This window comes from Anser brachyrhynchus (assembly GCF_964034855.1).
Source record: "Anser brachyrhynchus genome assembly, chromosome: 25".
NCBI classification, from domain to species: Eukaryota; Metazoa; Chordata; class Aves; order Anseriformes; family Anatidae; genus Anser; species Anser brachyrhynchus.
Window position 1 is genome coordinate 3,926,909 of NC_137718.1, and position 17,126 is coordinate 3,944,034.

At 44.5% G+C, this 17,126-nt stretch overlaps 1 long non-coding RNA gene across 4 annotated transcripts in view; it reads right to left on the bottom strand.

Annotated features, from left to right (window-relative positions):
* Nucleotides 1-17,126, bottom strand: part of LOC308182834 — a 95,177-nt gene that overhangs the window by 23,086 nt on the left and 54,965 nt on the right. The window lies entirely within an intron of this gene.

The following is a 17,126-nucleotide window of genomic DNA, read 5'->3' on the forward strand; positions in this document are numbered from 1 at the left end:
GCATCACATCACTCGGTGGGCATCCACCAGCAGAAGTGTAAAAGGAGAGCTTTGCATAAGAGAAGCCCACAGCCTCAAAAAAGCAAAGAAACGAGCCAGGCCTGATTCTGCTGCTGCATCAGTATTCAGCAGAGGTTTCTGCGGGACAGGTCGGTGTTTACACTGGAGTAAGGAAAGTCGGGATTAGGCACCATCTGTCTCAAAGAGGCAAGCGACCAGAATTGCTCTACACGTCTGAATCCTCCTCCCCGTATCTTTAATCTCTCGCACGCTCCAGGTTTTCCATTCAGCTCCAGTGACAAAAGATTTTACAAAATGACAGTCCAGATTGAGAGAACAGAAATGACAACCTCTGACAAAAGAGATACCAAACTTTTATCAACGGTAAGAGCTCCTTCCACACAGACACCGGTCTGCGGTGGCAAATATAAGGCAGATGTCAAATGGAAATTAAACATTGTGCTCTCGGGGTGGCCTCAGCCGCTTTCAGAGCTTGATTTAAAACAAGGCCAGAGTGCTTTCATCATTTCTTCAGAAAGTTTCAATTCTAAAGGTATTCCAAACAGACACATACTTGACCTAGAACTTGGCGATGCAGGACAATGCACGTGGGGAAAAGGACGAATACAGAGAATAAAAGGCGAGTTGGCTACACGATGGACTAAGAGAATTTCTTCAAATCACTCGTATATGCAGCATTCAGGGAGTTAAAAGTGAATTCAGGTGCAGTATCTTTTCCCCTTTCTTTCAAAGTAGATTCACAGCAATCGTTCCTCATTTGGGAGGCTCGGACACGGGGTATTCTGAAACACAACCCGAAGAGGAGCCGAACTGCTCGGCAGCTTACCGAGCATTTCTCAGCAAGCTTCTCTAAGACTTAGACCGTATTTACATCTGTGAAAGCACTCTGCCTGGTATTATTAGGCAGAATAAAACAGTACCAGACATTTGCAATGACTTAGATATTCAGACTCAAGGAACACAGATTTGAATGGTCTGAACGGTTTTCCTTTTATAATTTCTGGTAATATAACAGCTCTGTCAACGTAATGTAATAACACACTTTTAAAAATGAAATCCCAAGACTACTAAATATACTCTAGTTAGGAGAATAAGCAGAAATTTAAGCATTGAAAAGATGCTTGTATTTACAAAACCAGTTAACAGCATAAACTAAATAGCATTTGCTTCTCTTCTAATGTATTAGATTTTTGAGACAAAAAAAAAATACCGAAAGTGAAATTACTGCGTTATTTACGATTTGAATATGTAAATATGCTTGTACTCTTCTTGGAAGCCGTATTTTAGAAATATTTTCTTTTTCTAAACAATTTAATATCAAACGGAGTAAAACGAAAAACTTTTGAGGCCACGACTTTGTAACCTCCCTAAAGTTTGGAGCTGGAAACGCTGGCCTGTTCACACAAGACAATCAAACGCATACTTAAACGGCAAGTAAAGTCCTGGATACATTTCCCCCCCTCCTCATGAAAGGAAGAAATTGTGACAACATTTTACTTTTAGATGACCTGACAAAGCAGCACTTTCTGGCACGAGCAGGACAGTCGTTCGCCCTTTATTTCCCAGTACGAGATTTAATCACCTGAAACACAAACCTCGTCCTACACTGAGATATTTTCAAATAAAACCAACTTGCAAACAGTCTCTCTGGCCTTTTTAAAAATCATTTTCAATTGCTTTAAAACATAAAATATAGATGGATGGATGAACGGATGGACAGCTAGAGAAATGCTCTCGGTCATGCTTCCTCCCCCCCCACCCCTTAAAATTGAAAAGCATCAGTATCCAAATAGCAACAGGAAATTTTTACCTTGTGGCTAAATAGCTCACTGTTCACTTTGCAGCTGCCTCTATTTTTTGCTGGGCAAAACACCAATACAAAAGTCTTTCCTAAGAAACCAAGCTTTTGACATAAGGGCAGCGACAAACGCAAACCTACAAAGAATTTTTCCCCCGTCCCGTCGTTATAATTCCTAATTTTGTGGGATGTATTGCTGGGCTGTTTATCATAACAGTGTGCAATAAAAAGGACGACTAACTCTTGCAATTTTCTCCCTACTCCTCCCCTTGACAGGGGCCACTGATAGGGAAAGAGGCTCGGAAAAGCAGAGCAGTGAAAGGCTAAGAAACAATAGGCAACCATGGCTTTGACAATGCAGCCCTGAACCCTTTTTGCTCCCGCTGTGACACTTGCATTCAAGAGCAAGGGCGGCTGCCATCATAAGAATGGACAATGGCATGAGGAATACAAGGGAGAGGGGGGATATAAAAAAAAAAAAAAAAGGAAATCAGATGAATTCAGAGCTAAGATGGCAGAGCTCTCACCTTTTCCGCTTTTTTCGAGTAATCTGGATGGAGACGTCCCGCAGAGAAGAGATAAAAAGGGTGTGCTGAACTGTTGGATGGTTCTGAAGACTTCTGCATTTGCAAACGCATTTTAGAACTATTTGTAGGGGTATATATGCTGCATGCCATCTCTCTGTCTCTGTCTCTCTCTCTCTCTGTGTCTCTCTCTCTTCTGTTTTATGTCCTGCTATCTCCATCACACACCTCTAATAGTATGAAGACTTTCTGCCCATGTAAGTAAGTGAGAGTGTGTGTTCCTTAATGTTTGAATCAAGACACACGTCTGCATGCATTTCTAATCTAAGGAGCCTATAGCAGTTACTACAACTATCAATTAGTCAGCAATAGCTTGAGATCCCCATGTGTCTGGGTGAACAAAGGTGAGAAACACATGCAAATAGTACTACAGCACCTGGGTCACGTACAGTAACTTAGCTAGCAACAAATAATTGCATCTGTTTCTGCCTTTTCGATGCTTCTTGCTCGTTGTTATGTAAAGTTACAGGTTATTAATGTGAACAGTAACACAATTAGGCATGGCATTGTATATTTTCATTTGAACAACACAATAAAAGGAAATTAAGCTTAACTAGATGGAAATAAATGGTGACTTAAAGGCTTTAAACTAAAAGATTCTCTGATCTGTAGCAGTGCTTCCAGTTTTTGATCAATTGTTCTTGAGTTAAAGATGCAAATGAAGTAGATGTATTTGGACATTTCATATATATTAGATAAGAAACTGATTATTCCAGAGGAGACAGAGAGGATGCCTGATTTCCTGAAGTTAAGTCCATAAACAGGGTACAGTAATCTATTACTATCTTTTTTAATTAAGCGAATGTTACTTTTAAGAACATTTAAAGGGTGTTTTTTCCGATGTTTTAGACTTAAGCCAAACAATTAAGAAGAAAGATACGGTACCTTTTACTGTCTCCTTCTTCTTAATCTCAAAAAAATGAGCCTTACCTTTAAAAACTGTCAGAGGTAAAATGCACTAAAAAAAAGAAAACTGAATGAAATGAAAAGCAATAAAATAAAAAAAGCTCCAAAATCCAGCAGCACCCTGACTCCGCCACAAGACGAGACAGAGCGAGGCTGCTCTCCAGGAGCAGACAGCATTTCAGAGGGGACAATGTATTCTGTGGACAACGGTATTTACACGGAGCTGATGAGAGCGACAACGGCTCCCAACTGTAATTTAATTTGCAGAAATTATGCCCCACGTTTTGAAGTGCGGGGAAGCCTAAAAATTAAGCAGTTTGATGGAAAGAGTTTGTTGCATTTTTTTCCTCTCGTTTAACACGCTCGCGGTCCTGCAAGGACGCACGCTGTCGGACCCTCTCTCGTTAGCTCCCTTTCTACTGATAGCAGCATCCTTGGGAGGCTGATTAGTGACACCAAAGGAAAAGCATTCTTCCCAATCTGGGGTTCTGAGAAACTGACAAGTTTATTCGGATTTAGATGGCATAAGGAAAAACAAAATAAATAAATCTGAAAATGAAAATAGCAATACCTCCTTAAAGGAATCACTCCCCAGCTCCCTCACCTTTGAAGAGCAGGCTGGTGGCTACCAGAGCGCAGCCGGCCACTGCTAACCACGTAGCAGGTGCTCACAAAGAGGCAAGGTTAAAGAAAAGCTGCGGTAAAACAATGGCTGTGCCCACTGAAGCCCTGAGAGCGAGCGTCCCAGAGCCGACCGTACCGCGCACAACGCAGCGGTGCCGGGCTCTCAAAGACACGGGCGCTGTGCTGAGCCGCCATGCAGCTTCAGCTCAAAACTCAGCTGCTGGGAGCTGCAGGCGCTATGGAGACGGCAAGATTTCCAACGTGCCCAGAGCAGAGTTTATCGCAGGCTTTTTGCTCTCTGAAAGAAAGCCACCGCGGAGAGGACCCGGCGTGAGGCGGGCAGCGGTGGCCGCGTTGCAGCTCCACCAGCAGCAGCGACCCGCACGCGGTGCCTCTGCCCGAGGTCCCATCAGGCAGACAAAAGCATAACAAAAACTACCAAATCTCGCCCTTCGCCGAACAATGAGACCTTAAAATATACGTGCGCCGGGGTATTACATGCAGAACAGGCAGGGGGAGGGGCGGGGGGGCGAGAACCGCATCTCCCATCGATGCATTTTTATTTCTCGGCATCTGCAAAAGGCAGCTCCTGCTTTAATGTGAATTACCCATCTCTTTCACCGGGCCAGGCTGGTGCCTGCAAACGTCCATCTCAGGTGAAAAGGAGCATTTGTTTAGGAGCTCAGACGCAAACTAATCGCTCAATATTTATCTGGGGTTGGAAAACAGTGAAATGGGGATAGCAAAAGACTGCGAGCAGTCCGGTGGCTGCGAGCAGTCTTTAGCGAGGCAGCTAAGGGAGGAAGGCAGCTACAGCAGGGAGCTGCAGGTTTTCACCACCCTATTTTATGCCCAATTCCTCCAGCTCCCAGCCTGAGTCCTGGCACCGGCACTCCTTCAAACGCACCAAATTCTGATAAAAGACGACAGTTTTCTTTTCAAAAGAAATCAGTTGAATAGACATCGCAAATTAGATGTAATGTAATCGAACGCTCTTCTTCATCTAATCTGTCTCCCTGTGTAATCTAGCTCTTCTACCAGCACCAGCGTTTGTAATAGCCATGACATCGATTCAGATCTCCCATAATGTTATTTCAGTTCTCCTATAATGTTATTTCGGTATTTTATTCTCAAATGAGACTACAAGTTGGGTGGCTACTTTGCATTCAAAACTCTCCATCAACTCTGTGAACGATTCCGAGGGTAAAGCCAAGCCAACCCGCACCTCTCTGCCACGTTTTAATTGCTACATTTCGTAATCCTGCAGACAATTCCTAAAGCACAGCACAGATTTTGAAACCCACAAAAGACCATCGGGAATTTAACACCAGAGCTGCCCAGGATCAACAATGAAAAATGAAAACCACAAAGGTATCAGATAGGATCTGCCTTCAGACACAGGCTGGAGAGAAATGAAATCTTGTCAGCACACAATGCTGATACATTTTTATGTTTGCTGAAACGCAGAATGATTTCCTTAAAAACAAGCGTTCGAACAGCATCCGCTCAGGTTTTCCCCAAAGAAAAAGAAAACCTCTCGTATTTTGCAGGACAAGCAGGACTCACAGATTAACGGACGAATCGGTCTGCCAGGTAAATGACAGCGGCTGAAAAAACAAACAAACCCTCCCATACAAACAAATACATTTGAACATAATAAAAATGTTGACAACAGTTATGTGATTAAAGCAGTTGTTTTTTTTCATTTAAGGCCTTACCATTGGAATAATTTAAAATTAAGTGAGAAACATCAGCCCCTTGGGTTTTGCAGAAGAGATTTAATTTGTAGAAATAGTGGTGTGGGTTTTTTTAAATGTAGCTATTTTCAACGTTGCAAGATAAAGCTCTCCTTTTTTTCTAATTTTATTTTAAGAATAGACCCCATTTAGGATTTCACATTGTAAATCTCCCTATGTCTGAATGCTGTTACAAGGTTTGACAATGAAAGAATAATTCATGTCAGACAAAAAGAGCCCTTCAATCAGCTTCATGCAGCTTTTCTCCTGCAGGGCTATGCCAAAACGAATGTGGAATCCTGAACTGAACCATCCATCACATTTCCCGAGTCTTTCAATTAATGACACTGCAATCAGATCGATGGCGTGTAATAAGAAAAGAGCTTTGCATTTCTATACCTATTAATTCGCTGAGTAACTCCAGTGGTAAAACGTGACCAGAAAGGGAAAAGAAAAGAAAATTTCATCCTCCTAGCAAGATTTTGGGGGATGTTTAAGCCACTCTGCACAAGCCTCAATTCCCCATTCCTATCTCACCCCAAGTCCTGAGTGCTCAAAGGAAAAAAATCACACAGGCTTTTCTTTTTTTTTTTTTTTTTTTTTTGTCTAAAAGCAGGACAGTCTGCTTTCCAGCAGGTATTTTTTCTGCTGCTGCTGCTCAGCGTGTGAACGAGAAGCCCATTTTTCTTTCAGGCTCCTGTTAGCCAGAAATGCCCTCGGTGCGAGCCGAGCCGTGGAGCAGCGCCGGCACTCACAGGGCAGGACTCCACAGACTCCTTCTCCGGTGTGAAGGCAGTAATTAGCGACAAAATTTCCAGATCACAGAACATGCCAAGGATGGAGTTACCTCACGCGGTGATTAACCTCCAACAAAACGAGGTGGGGGAGAGAGCTGGGCAGGGGGTGAGGGCAGACGGGACAAAAAAAAAGTCTACCAGTGACCACGGGATGAAATTAGAGTGACCTCACGTCAGTGAGCTGGCATAAGATTTGGATCGATGACAAAAATTATCAAGGCTTTGCAGAATGGAGCTGCCAAGCACATTTCAATCCCCTTCCAGCAAACGTCGTGGGTATTGTTTGGAGGAGCCGAACACTACAGGAAGAGAAAACTGCAATTAACCAGAACATTGCGTTTATTAAAGGGATTTAATTTGGAATTTTCTTTTACAAGGTGGCTTTTTGGCCTTAAAACGCCTGACTTACAGAATACCCTCTTTTTGAATATTATTGCTTAAAAAGCTGCCCAAGGCCTCCTTGTTGGGCCACGCAGGGATGCGAGAGCACCCACCCAAAGGCTCCACCACCTCGGGGCGGACGAGCAGCCGAGAAGGAAGGAGCCAGAGGGTCCCCCAGGAGACCAGGACACATCTCGCCTATGGAAGAGATCCTCTTGTGTTGGCTTGGACAGGAAACTGGATGTGAACTGCCCCTGACAACGTGAACCCCTACCTCTGGATCAGACGAGGCCTTCGAGCTCCAGCGCTGCTTATTTCAGCAGCTTTGGCTTTGCCTCAAAGGAAAGGAGCTGCAGCTGTAACAGGAGATGGGCCCAGGTCAAAGCCTGCAGAAAGGCTTTCTTTTGGGAGCAATAGACTTTCGGTGAGGTTATGTATTTTGGAAGCCTTCAGAAAGGGAAAATAAGTCCTTATGTGAGAAAACGAGAAACGGGACGACGGTAAACAAGTCAGGCTTTTCAGGTTCACTTCACCAAGCCTTTCAAACATCAAAGCGGGCTTTTAAGGGATCCCTTTTGGCTTTCCCTCTGAACGTCTTTTACGGTCGAATTTCAGCCATTTCAGGTTTCAGCAGCCCCTCCCCAGAGCCCCTTGGTAACGCTGGCTCCGACCGTGCCCGTCCGTGCCACATGGGGAGCCAGACACAGCTCCGGGGCCTGCAGGCCCGGGAGGGGAACACCAACACCATGGCACTCGGTGAGACAGGACGATGCCCACGGGCTGACGGGCAAAGAACTCCTACTAAGCACAGCGAGAAGTGCCCGCTCACTGGCAGTCAAACGATAAATAGATAAATCACTGAGAAGCAAAGACTTCATCTACAGATAAAACATGGGAGTTGGACGTGGGCTAGAGGAAAACAAAGAAATCCAGGAAGAGACACCCGTGAAACAGAAAGGGAACTTTGATGAGGAAGCAAAACACAAAGTGTTAATGTGGCTCGGGCCTGCCTTCCCGTCTCCCTGTGGAGGCATCAATGCACACAGCTGAGGGTGTCTCAGGATGCCACCACGTTTCAGAGGAGCTCAGTACACATACCCCGCGGTCCCCAAGGTGCAAGGTGCACCCCGAGGTGCACCCCGTCACCCGGGCTGGAAGCCAGCCCCGATCACCTCTCCTGACTTACAGGGCACGCTGCATCGACAGGGACCCCAACTAATTTTTGTGTGTGCATCAGACAGGGTGGTGCCTATAAGCCCAGGGAGGCTGTGGGAGCTGCGGGGGGGGATATTTCTCCCATTAAACCAGCTTCTTGCAGCGAGTATGGGACTTAGAGCCCCATATGAGATTCACAGCCCCGCACAGTGCCCCGCACTGCCAAGTTGCAAAGCACAGCGTGTGCCTCACGGCTTAATAGCGTGGGGGCACAACGTCTTGTCTGCTGGCAGGTCAGGGAGAGGGGGGAAAGGGGTGCTGCCTCAAGCCATTATTCCAGCACTGGCTGCCTTCCAGGAGCTTCAGAAGGCACAGGCAGGCTTGCTTACATCTGCTACCCTCTGCTGTGGCTGCAGACAGACTTATGGACTGATTTTTTTTTTTTGCCTTTTTCTTTTGTTTAAATGAGCTCAGACGTGCTTGCAGTAGGTATTCGCAGGATTCTTTTCCTTTTCTCTCTCAAAGGAGCTTTGGGAGAAACCACTGTAAATGAATTTGATGAAGAGGCGGCGTCTATAATTGCTTGCCTTGCTCAGTGGCTGGGGCAATGGCAGCATCTGGCTTTGCGGTAACGCATCTGTCTGCAAAAAGCTTTGGAGCCCCTGCCAGCCCCTGCCAACAGAAAAAAACAGCTACCAGCCTGGTTGTGGTACAGAGGGGCTCACAAAAATCCACCCGGACTGTTCAAAGTCACGGCGAAATCTAAGCTTTGGGAATCAGCCCTCGTCTCTCGGGGCGGGATGCGTTTCTGGAAGTTTAGCTACAGGAACACGGAGCTTCAGCTAGCAAGGTCCTGGGTTCAATCCCTGCTGATCATAACATTTAAATAATGCCATTATTCAATTTCCTTCTTTCTACTGAAATAGTAACTAAAAAGACACCTTCACAATGCTCCTGGTGCTCCAGCGCATGATTAATACTACAATTAAATCTCATCATTAAACAATCAGTTCAACAAGGACGCAGCTAGGCAGCCACCACCTATAAAAAACTCCCTCGTGTCTCCTCCTCAGCTAGGAATCCCATCCTTGGCATTCTCCAAATCCCCCATCAAGCTGCAGCTCTGCAGCCCCTCCTTTCCACTGAAATAAAGGCAGGTACGTTTATGCAAAAATAATTATCTGGCAACACAATACTATTAAAAGGTATATATGAAAATTAAAGGAAAACTGAAGGTAAGTACAATGAGAAGAAGAATCCACCATGAAAAGAATAGGAATCAATCTTTATTTTAAAAAATGGCCTTCAGACTTTAGGACTTGAGCAATCTAACAGTTTGCAGACAGAAGGGAGCAAGTTCCCTGGCTTTCCTGTAACTGTCCATTTAGAAAACCTAAATCTCCTTTAGAAACAAACACACTTGGCTCAAGATTCAGCTCCTTGACCAAACAGAGATTGCTATTCTAAAACCAGAAGAGCAAAACCAGAAGAGCAATTTCCACGTTTCCAGTAGAAACAACCTTGATTTTAGCTCCTCAGTGGTAGAACTCCACTAAGTAGTAGAACTCCATTAATGTTGGATTCACGATGTCCAAGTTAGGTCTGACTACCCCATATGATGCACCACCTGATAAGTGTCTCTTAATATCCTTAAACTTTCATTGAGGACAGAAATATACCAATCTTTGCAAGGTGGAACGTTGCTGAAATTCCACCTCAAAAATTAAAATTCACGACCTGCTCTTTTTACTCATCAACAAGCTGCACCAGCTGAAATAAAAGTCAGTGATGGGTATAATGCCTGCATAAATAGATGCACTTTTTAATACGCGCAACTAAACTTTGAATTATATCAATGATGACTCTACTAAAACACCATCTTATTCTCACTATAAAGCCAACCACATTGTCCAGGGAAGAAAATTTTTGTGGGAATATATATTTTGTGGAATATTTTTGTGGGAATCAACACTCAGAGTACTAATAGCCAAAGGAGTAGCCAGCACAAGTGTATGGGTTGGTATCTTCCTGGAAAAAAATAAACACTACACAGCATCCACAGTGTTTTCTGGTGAGCCACATCTTTTTTGGAAAAAGCAGCTCTGCTGCCATGGAAGGTTTCTTCTAAACCAAAGTCTGGTTGTATATAATAGTGCAAAATAATGTAAATGCTGCTGTCATCTGAGTACTATGCCAGCACCACCATTGCTGTACCTGACCGTAAATCTCATCAGGATGCATGTGAAAAGCATGGAGGGCACTAGCATCAGTAACAGAAATACTAGTTCGGGCGATACTGCTGTACAGCCATGTCAAGGCTTCTGTACATCCAGGTGTACAGAACAAGAAAATACTATCCAAACTATGATCGAACCACAGCTGATATATAACAATTTAAGAAGTCATCTCCCTCCTAAACTCTAGATCCCTTTTTTCTCATTCACCTTGTTGGAGACCCAGCACGGCACCTCCAAGCCCTCCTCACTCATTTATGGATGCGGCTTCACGACTCCATCCCTGCGAAACAGAGCAGAGCAGGTGGGCAAGTGGTCACTTACCAGATGTGGGTCACTCAACCACGGACAGATCCTCACTTTCCCAATCTCCATTCAGTCAGCATCAACCCAAGTCACACATGACGTCCCCTCCTTCCCCAGCTTAACACAAGGGACCTGCACAGCTCATTACAGCCTGGGGAGGTTCATTAGGATGAGAAACTGCAAGAAGCGCCTGGCTGCTGGGAGAGTCGAATTAAGGTGGACGGCGAGGTCTGGAGGTTGAGAAGAGACAGATGGAAGAGGTCCACTAATCAGCATCTCACAGTCCTAACAAACTGTGGTCCCATCAGCTCGCTGGGAGACAAGCTATGGTCTAGCCAGGCAGCTACCCTATCACCCACCCTCATCCCGTGTATGTTTCTATATAAAAAGACAGTGATGCATGCAGTGAGCGCCAGCAGGAGCTGGCTGGGGGCCACAACAACCATGCTGCACCACTGCAAGCTAAACCAGCTTCCTCCTCCTCCTCTCATCTTTTTGGGAAAGAGCAGAAAAAAACATCACCACCCTTCCCATATACTTGGAAGGTGCTAAAACGTTCTGAGGACGCATACAGGACTACAAGGCTGGAAGAGGTCAGACCTGGTTTAACTTCTCAAGGGCGGGGATTTCCAAAAGAGGCAGGGATGTATATTGGGACAATTCTGCATTTTCTTGGCACATAAATGAGCCAGAGAGACACAGGGACCTTTTGAAAAGGCAGTGCTTTGCAGCAGGAACAAAAAAAGATTGAGGAGCATTGGGTTAGGAATCATAAAGATCGCTGCGGGGTGGGGGTGATCCCAGCCTCCCATTCCTCATGATGCCATGGAATAAAAGAGAGCACTTCAGTTTTGTTCTGGGCTCTCTCCCCCAGCTGATCTCATCCTCAGATAAAACAATAGAATCACATATACAAATATTGGCAGCACTCAGCCTTGTTTTTCACTGCGAGCCCAAAGGGCATGCGGCAGTGAAATTGCAAGCTCTTCTGAGCATGCCTAATCAGTTCTGCCTGCCAGATTTCCAATCTCTGGTGGCCAGTTCTGTTCCCAATTTATACAAAAATGCAGCTTCCAGTACGCGTGGTGTTCTGAGGACAAGCTCCAGTCCTCGGGCCCATCTGAAACAGGAGAAGAACACACACGGAGGGAGCAGGCACAGAAAGTTCATTAACCGGCCTCCTGATCTCCCTGCTGGGGTCTCTCCTCAGAACCAGGGGGCTTGGCAATGACAGCTCACCACCAACGGGTGAGCTTCTCCCCTGTGCCTCCTGGACGTGCAGCACTGGAGGTGTAGCACAGGCGGTGGAAGACTTAAGCCACATCAGGACTCCCAGCCCCTCCAAAGGTCAGCAAAATTTGGAGGATGCTCTACAACAGAGAGCGAGAAAAACCACCCTACCCACTCCTCAGTCCTACCCAGCTGAGAAAGGACGGACAGCAGTCCATCGTCACCCAGACAGCTTTCTCTTCCTTCATCAGGGGTGTTCTGTTTACTCATTCATTTCATCAACACCAATATTTCAGTAGCTCCAACTTGTTTTTAAAGGACAAAACCTCTTTTTTTTTTTCTTCCTTTTTCAAGAGTTATTTAAGTGCCTACAGATTTTATGAAGATTTTCAGAAATTTCCAATAAATGGGCTCCATTCAGAAAAAAAAAAAAAGTGCTGCACCTTTATCTGCATCTTTCAACATCTAAACAACTCTTAAAACACCATCATTACGCATTTAGGGCTGGCACTACTCATATAGCTTCTGACACCAAAAATCAGTTCGTGTCGTCTCCCTCGACAAAGAATGGGAAGAGCAACACCTCCAGTCAACAACTCGCTTCTTCCTAATCCAGGATCTAAACCAGCTAACACCATTCACCATCTGAATATACCTCCTTCCCTCCATCGGTTAGAAAGGAACCCTAACTGACCAGCATAGCCTTAAACTACTAATTTTTAGGCATTTAAAATTAGATGATACTAATCCCCTCCAGAGCATCTAGCTCTTGTGTGAGCAACATCATGATTTCCTACAGTGATGCAGCAGCTTAAAATTGATACAACCCATGAAGGTTCTACCTCATTTGAAAATAACACATTGCAAAAACCACTTGTTGGTGTCTCAGCTGTCCCACATGACTTATTGACAAAAACCGATCTCTCTGATACCTTCCTCTAACATCTCAGGAGTGGAAGCTTGTAAAAAAGAGGTTGTGGACAATGTAATTTATGCTACTGAAGCAAACCCCATCTTAATCTCAAGTGCCTAATCCTTTCTTTGCATCTCTTACCTTGGTTCTCACCTTCTTAGTGGTCTTCAATCTCACACATACTCGTATATGTGCATACACACATACACTTCGTCTTGACAGATATGGAGATAGCTCTTACAAAAAGGAGCTTAATTTTAAATAATGCCAGGATACCAAAAAAAAAATCTATTTACATTTCTGTGTGCTGACAAATAAGTCATACTGACTCAAAAGCCGAGGAGCGGGATAACTTGAGGTACTACCAGATGAGTATCAGATTTATGCCGATGGTTAGTGAGCCTGAACTGCACACACTGATGTAGCAGCGTTCTTGCAAGTTGGCCGCTGCATGTTTAAAAGGGAAGTCACTTCCGCTCCGGGAGTACATTAGTCACAGGCAAACTGTTGAACCTGGAGAAATAAAACTTTCCTGATGGTCACAGTAGTCGCCTTATGGAAGGCTTTATTACCCTTGTATTAGCCTGTAAAATTACAATTATTATTGAACTCAAAACTAACCACGGGTGTTTCGACTCAGCAGCCTTCTGCAGCAGAGTACAGCAGGCTGACCGTGCGCTGTGGATATGATTCGTACCTTCGAAGGCAGAACGTGAGGATTATACACTGCCTCGGCTCGCAGGAGGATGTGTGTGAGTTTTAATACCTGCGCGTCAGAGCTCAAGAGAAACAGATCCTTGGTTCCCCCCGACTATTCAGAGATCGACTCTCTTTGGTCAGAAGAGGATTTATCGGAACTATATATTCTAATGCAAATTTGATTAAACTGAAATCTTCTAAATGGATCAGAAGGGATGACCCTACAGAACAAACACGGGCAGTCTGAACTCCTCAGCTCACCGTAGGCCCTTACACAAAGGGGGAGGCCAGCTACACTGAAGGAGGTTGACACAACTCCACCGTTTGTTTCCTGGACACTTTCTGCTATTTATACAGTCACTAAAATTGGATACCAGGTCACTGTATGATTTCGCATGCTTTACAGCCCAGCGTCTTCCAGTAATTCACTTTCTGAAAGCGTGGTGAGAAGATGAGAACGTAAAGCCTTCACCAGCTCCTGCGTTACCTACTGAGCTTGCTCAGCCCTCAAAGAAAAAGCCAGGAGGAGCCCCTGCAAGCCACAGTTAGCCTGGTAAAATCAGGTGTGGTTTCGCTAACAGAACGGAGCTTTAGGCCTATTTTTTCAGCTAAAATGCTGGTACAATGAAGCCTACAGAGCTGAAAAAAACATATACAAACCGTGATCAGAGACTTAGGTTTCTAAACCGTATTGAGGTTGCAAAAACAAATTGACATCAACATATGGGGAAAGTCTGAAGTTGCAGCAAACATTCGCATATGTGAGAAACTTTGGCATGTAAGATTCCCCATTAAATTCAAATATACAATGCACAAGATTAAAGTTATTCAGAGGCATTAGTGTTTGCAAGATCAGGCCCTGAGATTTCTCTGTGTAGTAACAGTTACTTTAGGTTTAATCTGTTATTGCATTAATATCTATAAAGAGCATATATAAATACAAATCAGATGGCAGCTGCAGTCTCACTGAGGAAAAACAAAAAGATTGGGGGGGCAGGGGGACTAACATTTCCATGATGTCTTTAAAATGCCATGTATTTTAGGATTATCATCCTGCTCAAATTGCAGCTATTTTTTCCGTACACAATACACACATTTATATATATATATTCGAGACCGAAAAAGGCAAAAGAAATGAATTTCAGAAAGAAGAGGCAGACAATGCTGATGGGAATAAATTGCTTCGAAATGGACAGATTGCCCCTGCACAGAGGGGCAAGTGATAGTCTTAAGTACGGCAACCCCCCTCAGGTTTCTGTGAAAAGCCTGATGTGCTCTGCTTAACACTTAAGAAAATTCACTTGGGAATAATGACCTTTAATTTATTTTGGCTACAGTGATCTTCATCTGTGCTTCTGTTAATCTCACTCTGAAGATTTCAGGGTACTTTTTAACTAGGGACTGACTCATTCTCTAGCTGCCTAGTAGTTAATCTGCTCAGTTATTTCCCCAAATAACCATCTGCTCTACCTTGTATTTGTCTCACTCTCCAACTATCTTAGTTCTTGGTCTGTCCTGCTGGCTCATTCAGCACTCTTTAAATTTCTCCTCTGGCCTTATGTCTGGTTGCTTATGTTTTGGACAGACAATAGAGGTGATACAGGCCATTATTCATGAGAAGCTTCAAGTGTAACGTGAGAAACATCTCATCTCCTGACCCCTGTTAGCATAAGAATTGCTGATAAAATTCTGGACTGAAAGAGAAGAATCTTCTGGGAAAAATATAGGCAAAAGTTTCACTTGAGAGATGTGTTTTGTAAGAAGAATCCAGATGAGTTTTCTGCCTAAGGACCAGATCTAACTCCCAGTGCGCTTACTGGAAATCCAGAGATGCAGTGAGGGAGGGACCTTATACGCCTGTGAAATTTTAAGGAGAAGGATGCTCTTTGCCACTCCTACAGCTCTGTGCTCTTGCATTTTATTTTTTAATCCAAGGACCACGAAGTGATTTGCACACTTGAGCGAATTAAGCCTCACAACGCTCCTGGAGAGGGTGTAAATGTAGTTCTATTGATCCTGCACCGGGATCACCTAAGTTAAAGACTGAATAGATCTCCTTGGATCATGCATTTTTACACATCATCAAGTTAAGGAGTTTTAACCAGTTTCAGCTGATTTTAAGAGTTAAATCTGAAAGAAATGGCAGCGATGCAGTAGAAAAATCACATATACTGAAAATAAAGTCTCTGTCAAAGGATCACCAGGTACTAAACTGAGAGTATATCTGATTGTGGAAAGTGAATTTTGGTAACGCCAGAGCACATAATGCAATTAAGAAGCAGAGGCAGGAGCTGACCCACTCAGCTGTCTTCTGACACACCTATGGAAAAGCAAAAGGTAGGCAGACAGACAGGCAGACAGATAAGACAGACAGACAGAGGTCTGCAGACAGTACAGCGTGTCATATCACACGTGGCAGGGAGGTGTTCTGTCACTTCACACCCTCATCTTTAGCTACACAAACCAGCCCTGAGAGGGTTCGTGCTGGCTCGCCATCTGATAACAGGCAGCAGGATGTGTGCGGGGACCCTGCCGAAGTTCTTTAGCTGAGCACTTGTCAGCCAGAGCACAGCCCTGCAAACCGGTTCTGTCCTCCACAGGTACTTAAGGGTTGGTCAAGAGTCCCAACTCGACAGGGTAAGACCTGGCATAAACGTAAGCGATGCTAATGAGTCCAAGCAACTGGCAGCAGATGGTCCCATTTCGTCTTAGTGGAGCCCATAGGGTTTGTCATCCAGCCGCGGAGCCACGCTCGGGATTCAGGTGCACTCCCAGGGCAGCCCCCGTGCCCCCACTGCACGATCCCAGAGATGAACCTGGGCTGGATACGGGCTCAAATCTGAGGTATGGGCCAGCAACAGAATGGGATCGCTACCACAGATAAGCCCCTGGGCCAAAGGATGATGTAAATTAAAACATGGTGATAGATTCCATAGGCACCCCAAAAAGAAGATACAACAGACCTGGGAGAAGCTTCTTGTATACACCCTGAAATGTTTCTAGACAGTGATGAAATTTGCAGCATTAAAAGGTTTCTTTATGTTACTCCCTCGTGCCGCCGCACAGTGCCCCTGCTAACGGCACAGGACTTTCATCCGAACTAGTCGAGAGCTCCTTGGATCGCCAGCACTGCGTCACTTCTGGGACGCCAGACACCAGCCCTGTAGCTGCAAATAGCAGTGCCACACATGACCAAGGGTTGGGACTCATTCTGCAAAAAGTTAAAACTGCAGGAGGAAACTTTTAAACCCCTGTGAGTAATTATTGACAAAGGGGAAGGTTTGCAAACGCATCAGAGCCCAATTCTGGCAACCAATTTAACTGCTCAACAGCACGAAATTGCAAAAAATACTTTGAGAACCCATAAAAAACCACCTCTGAAATGCACCAAACTCCATGAATAAAATGCAAGCACCACAATCTTAATATCACATTGTACCAGTACTAGTTACATCTTCACACGTTCCTGAGGGGGGGGTGTTCCTGCCACCCTTTTACAGTTGAGTGAAATGAGATGCAGAGGCGCATAAATTGACCCAGGGTATAAATCACATCTATGTCAGTCACAGACCACAATAGTTCTCAGTTTTCAGGAGAGTTTTCAGTGCAGTAGATCTCACTGGCTTTCACTAGTGCACTGGGTTTAGCACAAACTACACCAACACCACTTTGAAGGAAAAAATATTTTTTAAAATGGCAAACAGCAAACCAAATGAGCAATTAATATTCTTGGATAGATTAA